Source organism: Cebus imitator, unplaced genomic scaffold, assembly GCF_001604975.1.
Source record: "Cebus imitator isolate Cc_AM_T3 unplaced genomic scaffold, Cebus_imitator-1.0 Scaffold231, whole genome shotgun sequence".
Taxonomy (NCBI): domain Eukaryota; kingdom Metazoa; phylum Chordata; class Mammalia; order Primates; family Cebidae; genus Cebus; species Cebus imitator.
Window position 1 is genome coordinate 4269257 of NW_016107546.1, and position 16947 is coordinate 4286203.

The window sequence follows — 16947 nt, forward strand, 5'->3', positions numbered from 1 at the left end:
GTGGTCCTGAGCAGCGGGATGGTCCTGAGCAGCGGGGTGGTCCTGAGCAGCGGGGTGGTCCTGAGCAGTGAGTGATCCTGAGCAGTGGGATGGTCCTCAGCAGCGGGATGGTCCTGAGCAGCGAATGGTCCTGAGCAGCGAGATGGTCCTGAGCAGTGGGATGGTCCTGAGCAGCGGGGTGGTCCTGAGCAGCGGGATGGTCCTGAGCAGCGGGGTGGTCCTGAACAGAGAGATGGTCCTGAGCAGCGGGGTGGTCCTGAGCAGCGAAACCCTGCCAAGCTAAAGGGCTTCTCCTGATACCTCCACTTCCATACACAGCTGCTCAGGTGCCCTTTAGAAACTTGTTTTCATACATGTAGTCCTTGAGATTTGCATTATTTCATCAGGACTTTTCTTTTAATTTGGAGGGTCACATAATATTATTTGCCCTGGATCTTAGAAATCCATGTTACAGTGCAAAAATCATACCTCTAAACTGGACATTTATTAGGGAAAAATTATACCTCAATACATTTCAAAAGTAGAAACCACACAGGTCAAGTTTGTTTTCTCTTGCGAGTTCGTTTGTGTGTGTGTGTGTGTGTGTGTGTGTGTGTGTGTATCAGAATTTTTATAAGGTAAAATCCTCATGACTTCCATAAAATAATCATATCAAAGATTTTGTTTACATCATTAACCAACGAGGGTACCAGTAATATAATTACAACCAGTTCAAAAAAGAATCCAACACACACACACACACACACGCTGGGGTGGTGAGGGGTGTGCAGGGGCAATTAGAAATGTTGAAATGAACTTACAAATAGATCCAAAATGTGTCAATATCTATAGGGGCAATAATTAATTTTATCACCACTGGAAAGAACTCAACATTTCTTTGGTCAAGAATTCTTTGTATTACTAGGCAACTTTTTCAATGTACAGTGTTCTAAAATAGCTCAAAGATGATGAAAGTCAGAGATAATCCGGAAGGATGTGCTGCACGGGACACCCAGCAATCTTTCTGCCTATTTCAAACTTTTCAAAAACGTTTCAGTATACGTGTGTGATTCTTAATTGCACTTATACATCCCTGGATGGTAACTACATATTGTTAGAATGAGAAAGAACTCAGCAATGATTCTTTCATTAATTTTGGTTTTATACATGTAAACACAAAGAAACCCTGTTCACATAAAAACAGGGAAGTAAACAAAGGATTTGTGGGAGTAATGTCCCTCAATTCTTTGAACTTCTTCTTAGTTATATGCCAAAAGTCATATTATGACAGATAATCAAAGCTATTTTTAACGATCCATTAGCTGCCAATCCAATGAAATCTTCCTTTAATTTTACTAAAGGCAAAGTATTAAAAATAAGCTGGCTCCTCATTTGCTTTCTCAACACCAATACTTCGAATTGTTTCCTTGTTGCCCCGAGCACTTCTACATCCTGAAGGAATGTGCCCTAATGTGAGGAGGAGGCCTGCCCTTCTTTTGTAAAATTGGAAAAGAGCAGCTGAGAAGGTGCAGGCATGGTGGCTCGCGCCTGTAATCCCAGCACTTTGGGAGGCTGAGGTGGGTGGATCACCCGAGGTCAGGAGCTCAAGACCAGCCTGGCCACATGGTGAAACCCTGTCTCAACTGAAAATACAAAAAAATCAGCTGGGTGTGGTGGCAGGTGCCTGTAACCCCAGCTACTTTGGGAGGCTGAGGCAGGAGAATCCCTTGAACCCAAGAGACGGAGGTTGCAGTGAGCTGAGATCACACCACTGCACTCCAGCCTGGACAAGAAGAGCAAAATTCTGTCTCAAAAAAAAAAAAAAAAGAAAGAAAGAAAGAAAGAAAAAGCAGCTGTGAAGGAGGGGGATAGAAAAGAGAACTAGCCTCACTCATATGCAGGTTCTCCTGCCCTTGATCGCTCCCAGTACTTGGCATGCAGTAGAATTTTTAAGAATTAACGAGAATGGCCAAATGAATTAATTAATAGGTGTTCAAAGTGATTTACTATAAAACAAACCAAGCTGACACTGCAGCGCCCTTCATTGTATGACCCCCTTCCAAGGCCTGGGTGAGCACCACAGGCAGTGTTCACATGAGCATGTATTTCTTGAGCGGCCTCCTAACGCTGTGCCTATGTGCTCATATATAACACAATTTGCAAAAGTAAGATACTTTAAGAGCAATGAAATCAAGTCTTTTTCCATGCTCATGTCCAGTTCATCACATTTCTCCTCTGCAGGGTGAGCTGAGGTGGCTGAAGACCGCTTGGGATCCAGTTAGGGGCAGTAGAGTTGGAGCCGTAATTAATTTGGATTTAATGGAATAAATGTATGTGACTTCCAGGCACTCTTCTTACTGTTAAGTTCTTGCTAATCATCCTGATGTAGGCATGGCTTCTAGGAATGCTCCTGTTGCATCTACTCACCAAGCAGAAGACTTGACGATGCAGGGCCAGCGATAAGAACGCATCCTACAGCACCCCGCTGTGGTGGCAGAGGAGAGGCAAACGCCTCCAATCATCAGTTACGTAACATTACCTGCACAGGGTCATCAACATCTTGTTAAAACGAAAGTTCACCATGCTTTCTTTCTTTTTTTGATGGGAATGGCATATTTGATAAAATTGGAACACATTTTTTCAGCAATTAAGAAAAAGAAAACATTTTAAGAAAATAAATGAACCCTTGACTTTAATGTATTTTGAAATGTCTTCTTTGGTCAACTTAAATTTATTAAGGAACCGAGAGAAAAATTCACATTAAAATCAGTGGAATATGAACAAATGTCAAGAAGCTATGTGATGAAATTGATAGGAATTATTCTGATATAAATGACTAGTTTTAGCCAAAAAGTGTCCAGATAATTCAAAAAGTAATGCATCAAAAAGAACAAGTAAACTCTGAGTCAAAATCATGAACAGGCCATTGGATTATTGGAAAATCTAATCAATGAAAATGCAAGAATCTTATGAACATGTTAAGGATAAGATTTTAATGTCTTGGCCGGCGGCAGTGGCTCATGCCTGTTAATCCCAGCATATTGAGAGGGTGAGGCAGGTGGATCATGAGGTCAGGAGTTCAAGACCAGCCTGGCCAATGTGGTGAAACCCCATCTCTACTAAATATACAAAAAGTAGCTGGGCGTCGTGGGGAGAACCTGTAACCTCAGCTGCTCGGGAGGCTGAGGCAGGAGAATTGCTTGAAACCAGAAGGCGGAGGTTGCAGTGAGCCAAGATCTCACCACTGCACTCCAGCCTGGATGACAGAGCGAGACTCCGCTTAGTCAAAAAAAAAAAAAAAATTTAAATGTCTTGTGGATTTGAGACAAATTAGTTACATCAATGAAAATAGCATAAACCTCACAATAGTAGTCTGTTCTAGGAAATCATTAACCAAACTAGCTAATGCAGGTCATCAGTTCCATGAATATGCTTAGTCACTGTACAAGAAAAACAAATGTCCCAAAATCTGCCAACTGAAGAATGAAATTCATAAATTTGGAAAAAGAGCTTTATTTTTCATAAAGCATTGCAGCCTGCAGGCTGGCCATCTTGCAGGCTGGGAAGCGTAACCTCCAGAAAAAGTACTTCAGGGAATGGGTCAAGGGAACAGGAATGTACGCTGAGCAGGCTGGCTAAGTACACATGTTCAGCAGGTTATAGGAGGAGCTATGGAAACTCACAAAAGGGAGGCAAGGGCATGTATGGTAGCCAACAGTCATGCAACATGCTTCCCTGCTCACTTTGGGATGGAGACTTGACATTTAAATGTATTACAAGGAGGCTCTAAACATCAAGGGTAAAGCAGGGAACATGGAGGCACTCTATGTGCAGTGTCTGTAGACTGGCCAGAGCTACTCTGTGGTCAGTGATCTCTCAACAGGAAGGAATGCTGGTCAGTCCTGTGTCAAAACCGTAGGGGAGGGGCAGCATGAGGGTTGGTTGGTATCAGAGGTAGAGTGAATCTTTCCAAAGGGCTGGTTTCTGTGTAACCCTTAAAGAGAAAGCCAATGGCAGTCAACAAGGGCAGCAGTACAACAAGGTGGCTGACCTTCCCTCCTCTCATGGCCAGGAACTCAGTTTTTAAGGTTTCTCCAAGATTCCCTTGGCCAAGAGGAGATCTGTTCAGCTGGGTGGAGGCTTACAATTTTATTTTTATTTCTCAAATCTTACAGTGCATATATAACAGATGTTTCCTCAAATCTAGACAATATTGAATTTTACATAACGAGATGATATTGAATTGAAAAGGGAAACAAGAAACAATTCTCTAAATCGTCAATAATAAATTTGAATCAAATACACTAGAAAAAAGTCTGAATTATCTTTCTGTTTTCTCTATAAAAATGGTATTGGAAAATTGTTGTGTTTTGAGGAGATGATCAAAGAGGGTACAACTAAAATAGGTAAGAAAAAGTGTTTTAGAACTGCCTCAGAAATCTAATTGATAGTTTTTTTTCAATTTTGTGACATTTAAGTTATGTTTCAGATTTTTGACATTGGTAATTAGTTTGGAAAGTTCTTCATCATGCTTCTTCCTGTGATACTGTGAAATGTATATTTGATCTTCTGGTTTCCTGATGCATAGCTCCCAAAATCCTCCGGATCTCTGGAGTGATGAGTGTCTGTTGTATGCTAACGAGATGGCTAGTGCCCTTCAATAGCCTCAGGTGGGGGCTGTTCAGTGTTTTCTACCCAATCACCTCTCTCAAGTTCAGGGAGGATAGAAGGGCTGAATATTGAGTTGATCACCAACAGCCAATGATATTATCAATCGTGCCTACCTAAGGAAGTTTCCATAAAAAAACAAAAGGACTGAGCTTTGGGGTCTTCCAGATAACAGAACATGTAGAAGTTCCTGCAGGGTAGTGTGTCCAGAGACAGCATGTGCCCCTTTTCCCCATACCTTGCCTTATGCATCTCTTCCCTCTGGCTGTTGTTCTGTATCCTTTGTAATTTATCCTTATAATAAATAGATAAGTGTAAGAATTTCCCTGAGTTCTAGGAGCCATTCTAGCAAATTAAATAAACCCAAGGAGGGGGTGGTGAAATCCCAGTTTATAGCTGGTTGGTCAGAAGCACAGGTCACCACCTGTGCTGCAATTGACATCTGAACTGAGGGATGGGCTTGTGGGACTGAAACTTCGACCTGTGGTATCCGATGCAATCTCCAGCTAGACAGTGTCAGAGCTGAACTGAATTAGAAGACACCCAGCTGGTGTTCACTGGAGAATTATCTGAAGAATTGCTTCGTATGTGAGGAAAAACTCCACAAATCTAGGTTCATAGTAGTGTGAGTGTTGTGAGAGTGTAGCGGGAGAAACTGAGTGTTTTTTCCTGTATCCTTACACTTCTGAAATTTCTTTTGTGTCCTCTTTTGCTGTTGCTAAACCTTGTAACTCTATCCTCTATCTCTGACCAGCTCCTCTGTAGTTTTCCATTATTTGTCCTTACCATGTTTTATTCTGTTTTCTCCTAATCTACTTTCCAATTATCCTCAATGACTAATCTGTCAAAGACATCCAATGAGTTCTTAATTTTGATGATTAAATTTTTCAGTTTTGCAATTTGCCTTTGGTTTCCATAGCATTCACTACCTCTCATGGCTGCTAAAATTCTATTGTCTTTTATCTCCTTGAACACAGTAAAAATAATTATATACAAGTTTATATATCTATTAACTAGTCTATTTTCTTCTATTTCTATTAAATTTGTATTTCCGCTCTCTGGAGGCTTTGTGGCTCTGTTGCCATAGTTAACTGTTTTGGCTGGTGTTTGTACGTATTGTCGCATCTCCTAAGAAGTTTGGTTGCTTTTTCCTTGTATCTAGATTCTGTAACTCAAAATTTCTCATAGAAATAACTTGAAAGCTCAGGTGCTAACAGGATTGTAAAGAATGACTGAGCCAATTTCCAGAAGGGAGAATTGGGCGGAGTTTGCATGTTCCTGAGGGAGGAGCTTAGAGGTGGGATGAAGCCACTGACTGCCTCATGGGGCTAGGGGGCATGCTTGGAATTGCAAAGGGGTTTGTGTGTGCCTGTGTGTGTGTGTGTGTGTGCGCGCGCGCGCGCACCTAGGACACAGCCCTTCAGTGCTCCAAGTCAAAGCAAGTGAAGGGCTGGGATACATTTAGTTTGGATTTCACTTACACAGCTTATCATTACTTCCAGGTTCAGTAAAATCACTGCTGCCATCCTGGTGTGGAAACAGCTTCTGGGAATGCTCAGGAAGCCCATTCTGCTGATGCACCCAGCGTGTGACCAAGGCACAGCATCACAGGTCACCTCCCAGGCCACACATGCTCCACAGTGCCTAGCCCTGGAGGTACTTGGGGAGGGAAGAGCATGAAAGTTTGAAAAAGATAGAGTCAAAAGCCAGTCTGCCGAAAGATTTTCCAAATCTTACAGCTTTCATATGAAAGAGAGTTATCCACAATTTGACAATAACACTAAAACTTACATGACTTATCAACAATGAGTTGTAAAATTGAAAGAAAAATGTTAAACTGTCAGTAAGAAACAAACTGTGATCGATTCTGCTAAAGACCGAATTTTCTCACTATTATCTCAATAGAAACGACATTATAAGTCAGAGGAAAAGGCAATCAAACATTACGCAGCAAAAATATAAGAAAATATGAATTACAGAGACTGGTTGGATAGTCAATAAAGATATTATTTTCTTGGATTTTATGCTCTTTGTGGTATTTCACAGGTTTTGAAAGTGTATAATTTATGATAATTTCTTTTAGCTTTCTAAATGATAACAATTATGTACTTAATTTTGTATTTCTCCGTTCTGAAAGAGGACGCCAACATTGTGTAAGCTTGGGCCCCTCTCAGCCTGACTCTGTACCAGTGTATGTGCTACGAAGACTTGGCTCCATAGTTACTTTAAGAAGAAATCCTCTGGTTCTCTTCATGCCACTTAAACTCCCTGGATTTCATTTTAGTCGTCTGTAAAATGAAGGAATTAGCCTAAAACTTCTGAAATCTCTTGCAGCTCCAAAAGCAGGGCCTCTGCAATGCTGTGAATCATAGCAGTAAGATTTAGCAAGGCTTTTCTCACTGTGTGACCTTGTAAAATTACGAGTCCTGGTTTGACAGATGAGAAACAAACTGACCCAGAACAAGAAAAAGCACATACATGACTGCAGAACTCCAAAAGAGAGCAACCGAGACAGAAATCGCAGGAACGAACAGGACAACAGGTGGCCAGTTTGGCCACGTCCCAGGGCAAGGTGCTGGGGCAACTGGGCAGGACTCTCAGGGCCTGTGGCCAAGGCTGGCTTTGCAGCTCAACTCAACACCATCTCAAGGATATAAAATGGGTAACGGCAAAGAAAACAGACGACAGAATTTCTTTGGACAGAGTTTTTAGTGTGCTACGGCAATTTCTGTTCCCATACCCAGAGATTTGGAGTTCATATTTCTGCATGGAAGCAGGTCTTCTAATTATTAAAATTAAACTGTTGTGGTGACTAGAAGTGACTAGAGGAGATTTTCTTTCTTTTCTTTTTTTCTTATACTTTAAGTTCTGGGATACATGTGCAGAACGTGCAGGTTTGTTACATAGGTATACGTGTGCCATGGTGGTTTGCTGCACCCATCAACCCATCATCTACATTAGGTATTTCTCCTAATCCTATCCCTCCCTCTTCCCCCCACCCTCCAACTTATCCCAGATTTTTTCCAGGGTAAAGGAGAAACCAACATTGCTGGCTTTCAGGAGCAGTTTTGAAAAAGCATGCAAGTGTTGCGCTTGTCATTAAGTCACACTCTTTTTTTTTTTTTTTAATTTTTTGTTTGAGACGGAGTCTCGCTCTGTCGCCCAGGCTGGAGTGCAGTGGTGCAATCTCAGCTCACTGCAACCTCTGCCTCCCAGGTTCAAGCAATTCTCCTGTCTCAGCCTCCTGAGAAGCTGGGACTACAGGTACACACCACCATGCCCTGCTAATTTTTGTATTTTTAGTAAAGACGGGATTTCGCCATGTTGGCCAGGCTGGTCTCAAACTCCTAACCTCAGGTGATCCACCCACCTCGGCCTCCCAAAGTGCTGGGATTACAGGTGTGAGCCACCGCACCTAGCCAAAGTCACACTCTTAACTTAATGGTTGAAAGATATTTGAGACAGAAATATTATGTAAATTATGCAGTACTTTACAAGTTTTTCTTTCATGTTATTATGAACTAGAGTCTGTACTTTATTCAAATTTTTTAAGGGTTTTTTTTTTTCTTTTGAGATAGAGTCTCACTCCATCACCCAGGCTGGAGTGCAGTGGCACAATCTCAGCTCACTGCAGCCTCCACCTCCTGTGTTCAAGTTATTCTCAAGCCTCAGCCTCCCGAGTAGCTGGACTTACAGGGCATGCCACCACCCCTAGCTAATTTTTGCAATTTTAGTAGAGATGAGGTTTCGCTGTGTTGACCTGGTTAATATCCACCCGCCTTGGCCTCCCAAAATGCTGGAATTACAGGCGTGAGTCATTGCACCCAGCTGAAATTTTAAGTTTTTATCCGATGTTCTTTTATGTGTGTGTGTGTGCATATATGTATATATATACAGATATATATATATATATATATATATATTTTAATTGCACTTCAGGTTCTGGGGTACATGTGCAGAGCATGCAGTGTTGTTGCATAGGTACCTACATGGCAATGTGGTTTCATGCCTCCATCCCCCTGTCACCTATATCTGGCATTTCTCCCCATGTTATCCCTCCCCACCTCCCTGCTGTCCCTTCCCTATTCCCCCCTCAACAGACCCCAGTGTGTGATGTTTCCCTCCTAATGTCCATGTGTTCCCATTCTTCAACACCCACCTATGAGTGAGAACATGCGGCATTTGATTTTCTGTTCTTGTGTCAGTTTGCTGAGAATGATGGTTTCCAGATTCATGCATGTCCCTACAAAAGACAGCATAGTATTCCATGGTGTATATGTGCCACATTTTCCTTGTTCAGTCTATCGTCGATGGGCATTTGGGTTGGTTCCAGTTCTTTGTTATTGTAAACAGTGCTGCAATGAATATACGTGTGCATGTGTCTTTATAACAGAATGATTTATAATCCTTTGGATATACAAATTTGCTGGTCAAATGGAATTTCTATTTCTAAGTCCTTGAGGAATCGCCACACTGTCTTCCACAATGGTTGAACTAATTTACACTCCCACCAACAATGTAAAAGTGTTCCTATTTCTCCACATCCTCTCCAGCATCTGTTGTCTCCAGATATTTTAATCATCACCATTGTAACTGGCATGAGATGGTATCTCCATGTGGCTTTGATTTGCATTTCTCTAATGCGCTGTGATGATGAGCATTTTTCATATGTTTGTTGGCCTCATCGATGTCTTCTTTTGTAAAGTGTCTGTTCATGTCCTTCGCACACTTTTGAATGGGTTTGTTTGTTTTTTTCTTGTAAATCTGTTTTAGTCATTTGTAGATTCTGGATATTAGCCCTTTGTCAGGTGGTTAGATTGCAAAAATTTTTTTTCCATTCTGTTGGTTGCTGGTTCACTCTAATGATTGTTTCTTTTGCTGTACAGAAGCTCTGGAGTTTAATTAGATCCCATTTGTCTATTTTGGCTTTTGTTGCCAATGCTTTCGGTGTTTTAGTCATGAAGTCCTTGCCTATGCCTATGTTCTGAATGGTTTTGCTTAGGGTTTTTATGGTGTTAGGTCTTATGTTTAGGTCTTCAATCCATCTGGAGTTAATTTTAGTGCAAGGTGTCAGGAAGGGGTCCAGTTTCTGCTTTCTGCACATGGCTAGCCAGTTTTCCCAACACCATTTATTAAATAGGGAATCCTTTCCCCATTGCTTGTTTTTGTGAAGTTTGTCAAAGATCAGATGGTTGTAGATGTGTGGCGTTGCCTCTGAGACCTCTGTTTTGTTCCATTGGTCTATGTCTCTGTTTTGGTACCAGTACCATGCTGTTTTGATAACTATAGTCTTGTAGTATAGTTTGAAGTCAAGTAGTGTGGTGCCTCCAGCATTGTTCTTTTTGCTTAGAATTGTCTTGGCTATGTGGGCTCTCTTTTGGTTCCATATGAAGTTTAAGGTGGTTTTTTCCAGTTCTGCAAACAGGGTCACAGGTAGCTTGATGGGGATAGTGTTGAATCTGTAAATTACTTTGGGCAGAATGGCCATTTTCACAATATTGATTCTTCCTAACCATGAGCATGGAATGTCTTTCCATCTGTTTGTGTCTTCTCTTATTTCCTCGAGCAGTGTGGTTTGTATTTCTCTTTGAAGAGGTCCTTAACATTCTTTGTTAGTTGTATTCCCAAGTATTTTATTTTCTTTTCTTTGTAGCAATTGTGAATGGCAGTTCCTTCTTGATTTGGCTCTAAGTCTGTTATTGGTGTATAGGAATGCTTGTGATTTCTGCACATTGATTTTGTATCCTGAGACTTTGCTGAAGTTGCTTAGCAGTTTCAGGAGATTTTGGGCTGAGACGATGGTGTCTTCTAAATATACAATCATGTTGTCTGTACATAGAGATAGTCTGACTTCCTCCTTTCCTGATTGAATATACTTTATTTCTTTTTCTTGCCTGATTGCTCTGGCTAGAACTTCCAATGCTATATTGAATAGGAGTGGTGAGAGAGGACATCCTTGTCTAGTGCCAGATTTCAAAGGGAATGCTTCCAGTTTTTGCCCATTCAGGATGATATTGGCTGTGGGTTTTACATTTTAATTTGGATTACATTGGTTTTATGAGTCATCATATCAACAATTCTCATACTTAATAGATTTTACAGATCAGTCTGGTTTAGAAATACTTTGAGAAGTAGGTATTAGGTTGCTAAATCTTTATCTACCAAGTAAAAATATTTTTAACAATCCTATCATTTAAAATTACTAATATTTCATAAGAAGAAGAAAATTTTGATACTAAATATGTAGGAAAATATATAACAATATACTAGCAGAATAAAAAATAGGACTAGAAATAAAAAATATGACTAGAAATTTAACTTTATGAATGTTTGGCTCATAATTTTTTCCCCACAGGCATGTAAAAACTTTGTTATAGACCTGGGCGTGGGAGCTGTGTTTAAAAGCTGATTGAGGCATTGCTTTGGTTACAGGTTTTCAGCAACCAAAAAAACCATAGTGGTCCTATCAGTATTTCAAAGCTATTTAAATTGATACGAACCGCAAACTGAGCTATAAATCCAACCTCTTTTATTTTCTGACCCAATAAACCAAAACATCAAATTCTAACATCACTCTCTTAAGTATCCTCTTATCAGGATTGTCCGTGGACCCCAAAGATTCCCCAGTCCAAGGGTGAAGGTGGGACTCGAGTCCTCAGTGCAAAAGAAAATCCTCGATGCACCACTGCAATTGCTTCTGCTGCCCCACGGTGGCACTGTGGAAGCTTCGTCCTGCACAGCCCAGGCAATAAAGGGACTGCCTCAGCCACCAAAGGGTCTTCAAGCCCCTTCTGAAGTATTGCTTGCCACCAAAAGCATTCTGTATTAGAGCTTCAAAGTTGCAGCTCTTAAAGATATGCTGTTTCATCTCACATAGAGGAGAATCTTCCAGGATGCCAACTAGTAAAAGTCATTACACCTTCCAGCTAGCCCAGGAGCAGTTCAACAGTCACCAGCTCAGCCTACAGAATTGGCACCCCCCCTTTCCTCCATGCCAACCACTTTGGGAGGAATGGGGCAGATTTTCCTTTGCACCCTCCGAACAAGAAATGCTTGCCACATCCCCTCCCTGGACACTCAGATCTTCTGGCAGGGAAACCCCTGTGTGGCCCTGTTCACAGCGGGTCCTCTCAGTGAGCGTGCACTCAGGCCTCTGCTGTAGAAAGGCTGCCATCTCTCTGTGATATCCTCAGCAGTCCAACTTCACCTCTCTCCAGTCCCACCCCCGCCAGACACTGATCCAGAGAGGAGGCCCTCCTTAATGGCCCTCATGCTAATCTCAAAATCTGCTTTCTGGGGATGCCAGACAGCAATGCTGGGCTGTACTTCAAAAGTTCTGGTCCTGCCCATTGGATTCCTCAGGATCACAGCAGACAGCATGAATAACTCACATGGTTACAAAGGTGAACAGCTACTGCAAAGGAACGTGGGAATATGCTGCAGAGGTCACTGGCCTCAGCATGGGTTTCACAGGGGATGTCTAAGCTTCTTCCTCACCCACCCCGGCCACCCTGACGACAAGCAGTAGGGCACCAGGGTTTTGAGTAGTGGCTCTCAAAGTGGTCTGTGGGCCAGCATGACCATCACCTGGAAAATTTTTTAGAAATGTGAATTCCCAGGCCCTGCCCCAGACATACTGGATCAGAGACTAGGTGCAGGGCCAGGAAGCTGCATTCTGACAAGCCCCCCAAGGGGTTCTGATGCACGCTAACATTTTAAAATAGTGTTTGGTGACTTTTTCTGTAAAGGGCCGGTTAGTAAAGATCTCAGGCTTTGTGGACTGTGTGTGGACCCTGTAAGCAGTTGTGGATGGCTTGCAAATGGATGAGGGTGGCTGTGTCCCAATTAAACTGTTATTTGTAGATGCTGAAATTTGCATTTCATATAATTTCATGATGTCATGAAATACCCTCTTATTTTAATTCTGCCAACCATTTCAAAATGTAAAAAACAATTTTTAGTTGCCAGGCCGTACAACAGGCAGTTATCCAGATTGACCCCAGCCTATAGTTGCCACCCCATGTATTGAGTTTGGACTGGATTGGAATCTTGAAGCTCCCCTCACCACGTGGGCAGCCTTGGGCAAGTGACACAGTCTGTGTGCCTCAGTGTCCTCCAATATGAAATGGGCCAGTATGAGCACCTGTCTCACAGGGATGCTCTTGATGTTAAATGGCTACTGCACATAGCACAGCCCTGAGTAGGAGTTTTTTATTTTCCTGTCCATGCGTAACTTACGGTCAGTTGTCCATTTCATGAGAGGTACAGCCCTCCAGCACAGAAACGCCTCCAAAGCGACCCTAAGACTCCTGATGGTCTTGTCTCACACTCCCCAACTGCCCTCCAAGATGGGTTCATAAGGGTTGCATACTGTTCTTGCCCCAGGAGACGAGAACCCTCAGCACTCTGGCAGGATGACATCATAGTTAGATGAGTCGAATGAGCTCTTTCTCAGCTGGTGCTCTGCTGCGCTGCTCGGAGCCATCCGTGGTGTTCTCAGCAACACGCCATGGCTCTAATTTAACAGTTGACGGGGCCAGTCCACCCTTTATTTATAGCTTGCCCTGGAGAGTGCCAAAAGCAATGTTTTAAATAATAGTAGGGTGGGTGCTTGTGTGCGTGAGAGAGACAGAACATGACAAGGGAAAAGTGACAAGAGCGGCAAATTGGTGATTCCCGTGCTGGGAAGCCACCATGCCAGCCCTAACAGACCCTGCTGAGAGGGAGAAGGAGGAAGCATGCCTGGAGGAGGAAGTGGAGACCCTACATGGAGCCTCAGCTGGCTGCCTGGATGGTGCCCACATGGAACCAGCCCACGGCCCTGGACATCCATGACACTAACCTGTGATGTGTTAGGGGCTGGGGTGCCCTTCTTCTACTGTGCCTTCCTTCCAGAGCCTGGGAAGCTTGCTCCATGCTCCAAAACATTCCTTATCCTCTCCCATCAAAACATAAGCCACGCTCTCCAGGCGACAATAAAATCCCTATTTGGTGCAAGTGGCCCTTTGTTCTCTCCCGCCCAATCGGGAAGTGCATGGCTTACAAACTAGATAACACTTTCTGACTGTTTCTAATGAAAGACATTGAAAGATGCTACAACAGAAACTGAAGTATTTGTCTCTAGAAATTAAGCGTTTTTGACGTAAGAGGCAGAAGGGAATAAAGAGGTTTTTCTTGTTCAACACTTTCCTATTTTCCTAAACAAAAAGAGTCTGATGCAAAACAGAAAATTCAATTGCACACATTTCATCTAGATATTCTGAGCTTATGTATAGTAGGAGCTCCAAGAGGTAATTAAGATTCTTCCTATTCACAGATGACTCAACTGAGGCTCAATAAAGGGAAGCAACTTTCTCAAGACCCTGTGGGCAGAAGCAGAGGAACGAAGCTAAGAATCCATTTAGCAAATGAATCAGCCAGTGAGAAACAACCCAAAACCATCCCACGAGGGAGCAGGTGAGAAATGGCCCTTGTAGAGGCATGGAAAGCCCAAAAACACTGCCCCAAAGTGGCCACACATGGTTTATTTTAATTGTCACTTCTCTGTGGCTTCTCGTTTTGTTTGTTTTGTTTTGTTTTTGTTTTTAGGCAGAGTTTCACTCTTGTTGCCCAGGCTAGAGTGCAATGGCATGATCTTGGCTCACAGCAACCTCCGCCTCCCGGGTTCAGATTCAAGCAATTCTCCTGCCTCAGCCTCCCAAGTATCTGGAATTACAGGCAAAAGCCACCACGCCCAGCTAATTTTGTATTTTTAGTAGAGATGGTTTCACCTTGTTGGTCAGGCTGGGCTCGAACTCCTAACCTCAGGTTATCCACCCACCTCGGCCTCCCAAAGTGTTGGGGTTACAGGCTTGAACCACCTCACCCTGCCTCTGTGGCTTCTTTAAAAATTAATTTCCCCATAGTAAGACAATCTTTCCAGAATAATACATTCTTCGGCCTTCAGTTATCACTTGTTAAGATCCTTGGTGACATTGTCCTCCATAGAGATAAGTATTTGGGTTGAAGTCTAACCATTTCACATGAGTGCCAAGGATGTATTGCTCTGGCCCCGCCTGCAGAGACAAATGCTCTGCACTCTACACATTATTTTTTGTCTTCTCTTCCTCTTCAACTCCAGCCCTGTCCCTGTGGTCACTGACTCCTTCCTGCTTGGGCCAAGGACAAGCTGAGCTCTCTCCAGTACCATCTACACACAACAGTCATGAGAGGGCCACAGCAAGGGGTTCCCATGGAATATCATCTTGGCTAGAACGTTTCAAAGTTGTCCAAAGGACAACTGGAGGATTTTACTCTGGAGGATGTTTAGATGGACATGTGGTCAAATATGCAAACCTCCAGTGAAAGTCGATGAAGAAACCAAACTGGGAAAAATGGAGCTAACATTTCTTGAAGGCCAGTGCCAGACACTGGCTGTGAGTCACAGAAATATGGCAGCCAACCCTGGATGAAGCCAATTTCTCATCCCTGCTTCCTCAGCAGAAGCCAATAAGTGAGAGAATCCCATCTGACACGTGACTAGAACTCATTCTCCAAATTCTGAATCCTTTCATTGCTCTATATTCTTTCTTAAACTCTGCAGCCGGATAGTCAGTGTTATCTCTAATTCAGGAGAAATTCTATCCAAAGCTCTGCCTCCCCTGGCCCATTCTCCTTCCCTTGACATCAGGAGGTATTTGTCAATTTTGATCAGCCTGGAGGTCTAAACTTATAAGAAGTTTTGCCTGGGCTAATGCCCCTGCCCTGTTGGGTGGTGCCTGGGGTGCTATGCCACTTGGGCACATGGAAAACACAACTTCCCCTATGCAGGTGCTTTCATGGCTTGGATAGTGTGCAAAGCACAACCTCATGCCAGGGATGGCCAGTGTGGCAGGTGGGAGCCCTGGGTCTCCTCCCCAGGTGTCCACTGCTGAGTCAGCCCTGGCAACCCTCCTCATCTGTTTCACTTCAATGTCTGCCCAAAAGGCTGTGAGCAGACTCGTTCTCTCAGCGTTCTCCTCACAGCTCAGAGAGGGAGAAAGAGAAAGATGAAGGACGTTCACCCTCTGGCCCTGCCCAGAGGCCTCTGTGGGGGTCCTGCAGGCAGAAGAGGATGACAGATGTCGCCCCTTCCCTTGTGTCCAGGGGAAGCCGCCTCTGCCTGATTCTGTCCAGTTAGCAAAACAGGAGGAGCTGCCAAGACAAACAGCCGAGGTATGAGAGTTACAGCCAGCGCTCACCACGGTGTGAGACAGACCCTTGAAACGAGACATCAAGGATGCTGCTTGGAATAGCTTGAATGTCGAGCATTCTTTCCCAGTAGAGGGACAGAAGGAGGCCAGCAGCAGTGTGGGAGTCGGAGGCACACCGTTGTCCCGGGGCTGAGGCTTGGGGCAGCCCCAGGCATCACCCTGGGAGATGGAAGACAGTGCCCATTGTCAACCGTTCCATGCCAAGGCTCCCTGCAACCCTCATCGAAAAATAACATGGCTATTAATAGGTCATATCAAAGAGCCCTTGTAGTTTATAATCATTTTCATCTGGCTTAGGGAACAGCAACCATAAAATGTCTGTCTGGTGGCTGCTGGGCCAGCAGGGCAGGTTTATGTTAGCTCGTACTCAGAACATGGTGGCAATGACAGACGAGGCGGAGGATGGTTTATGGGCTTTAATGCCTGTGCTGACATGGAGGATCGGAGCTAGATTTATTTTATGCCTGGGCCATCACTGAACACTGAAAACCAGTCATTACAAGCCAGATGACAACTGGAATGCAGTAATCACTTGAAGGAATATTTATTTGGTTTTTAAGTTTTTGGATGAATCTGGTTTTCGGAAAGTCAGGGACTGCTAGGAAGTCAGACTATGCCATTATTACATCCAAACCATTATACATTTGCTAGCCAATTATGTAATCCTATATGGAAAACATAACCCCAAAAGCAGGATAAGCCCCAAGACCTGAAGGCTCATTATTCCAGGCTCACCATTCTAACTTCATTTGTGGTTACTACACACCCTAAATATTATTAATGGGCCAAAAGAACCCAATACTTGTAAAGTCTGGTCAGTATCATTAAATCCACAGCTCCCCATGACAGTGAATTTGATGGAGTGGCAGTACGTATTAGGTCACTTTTCTTCTGACTTGCTCTACTGGATTTTACACGATAAAGCAGCAAAAAAGAGGCCATTTTTATCAAGCCCATTGTCAGCCTAAAGGTTCAATTAAGTTTCTATAAACACATCTTCTTTTTACACTACAACCGTCCCGACGTTCGCATTCCTGCTCTCAAGCAAGTCATACCTTAGAATTAACTA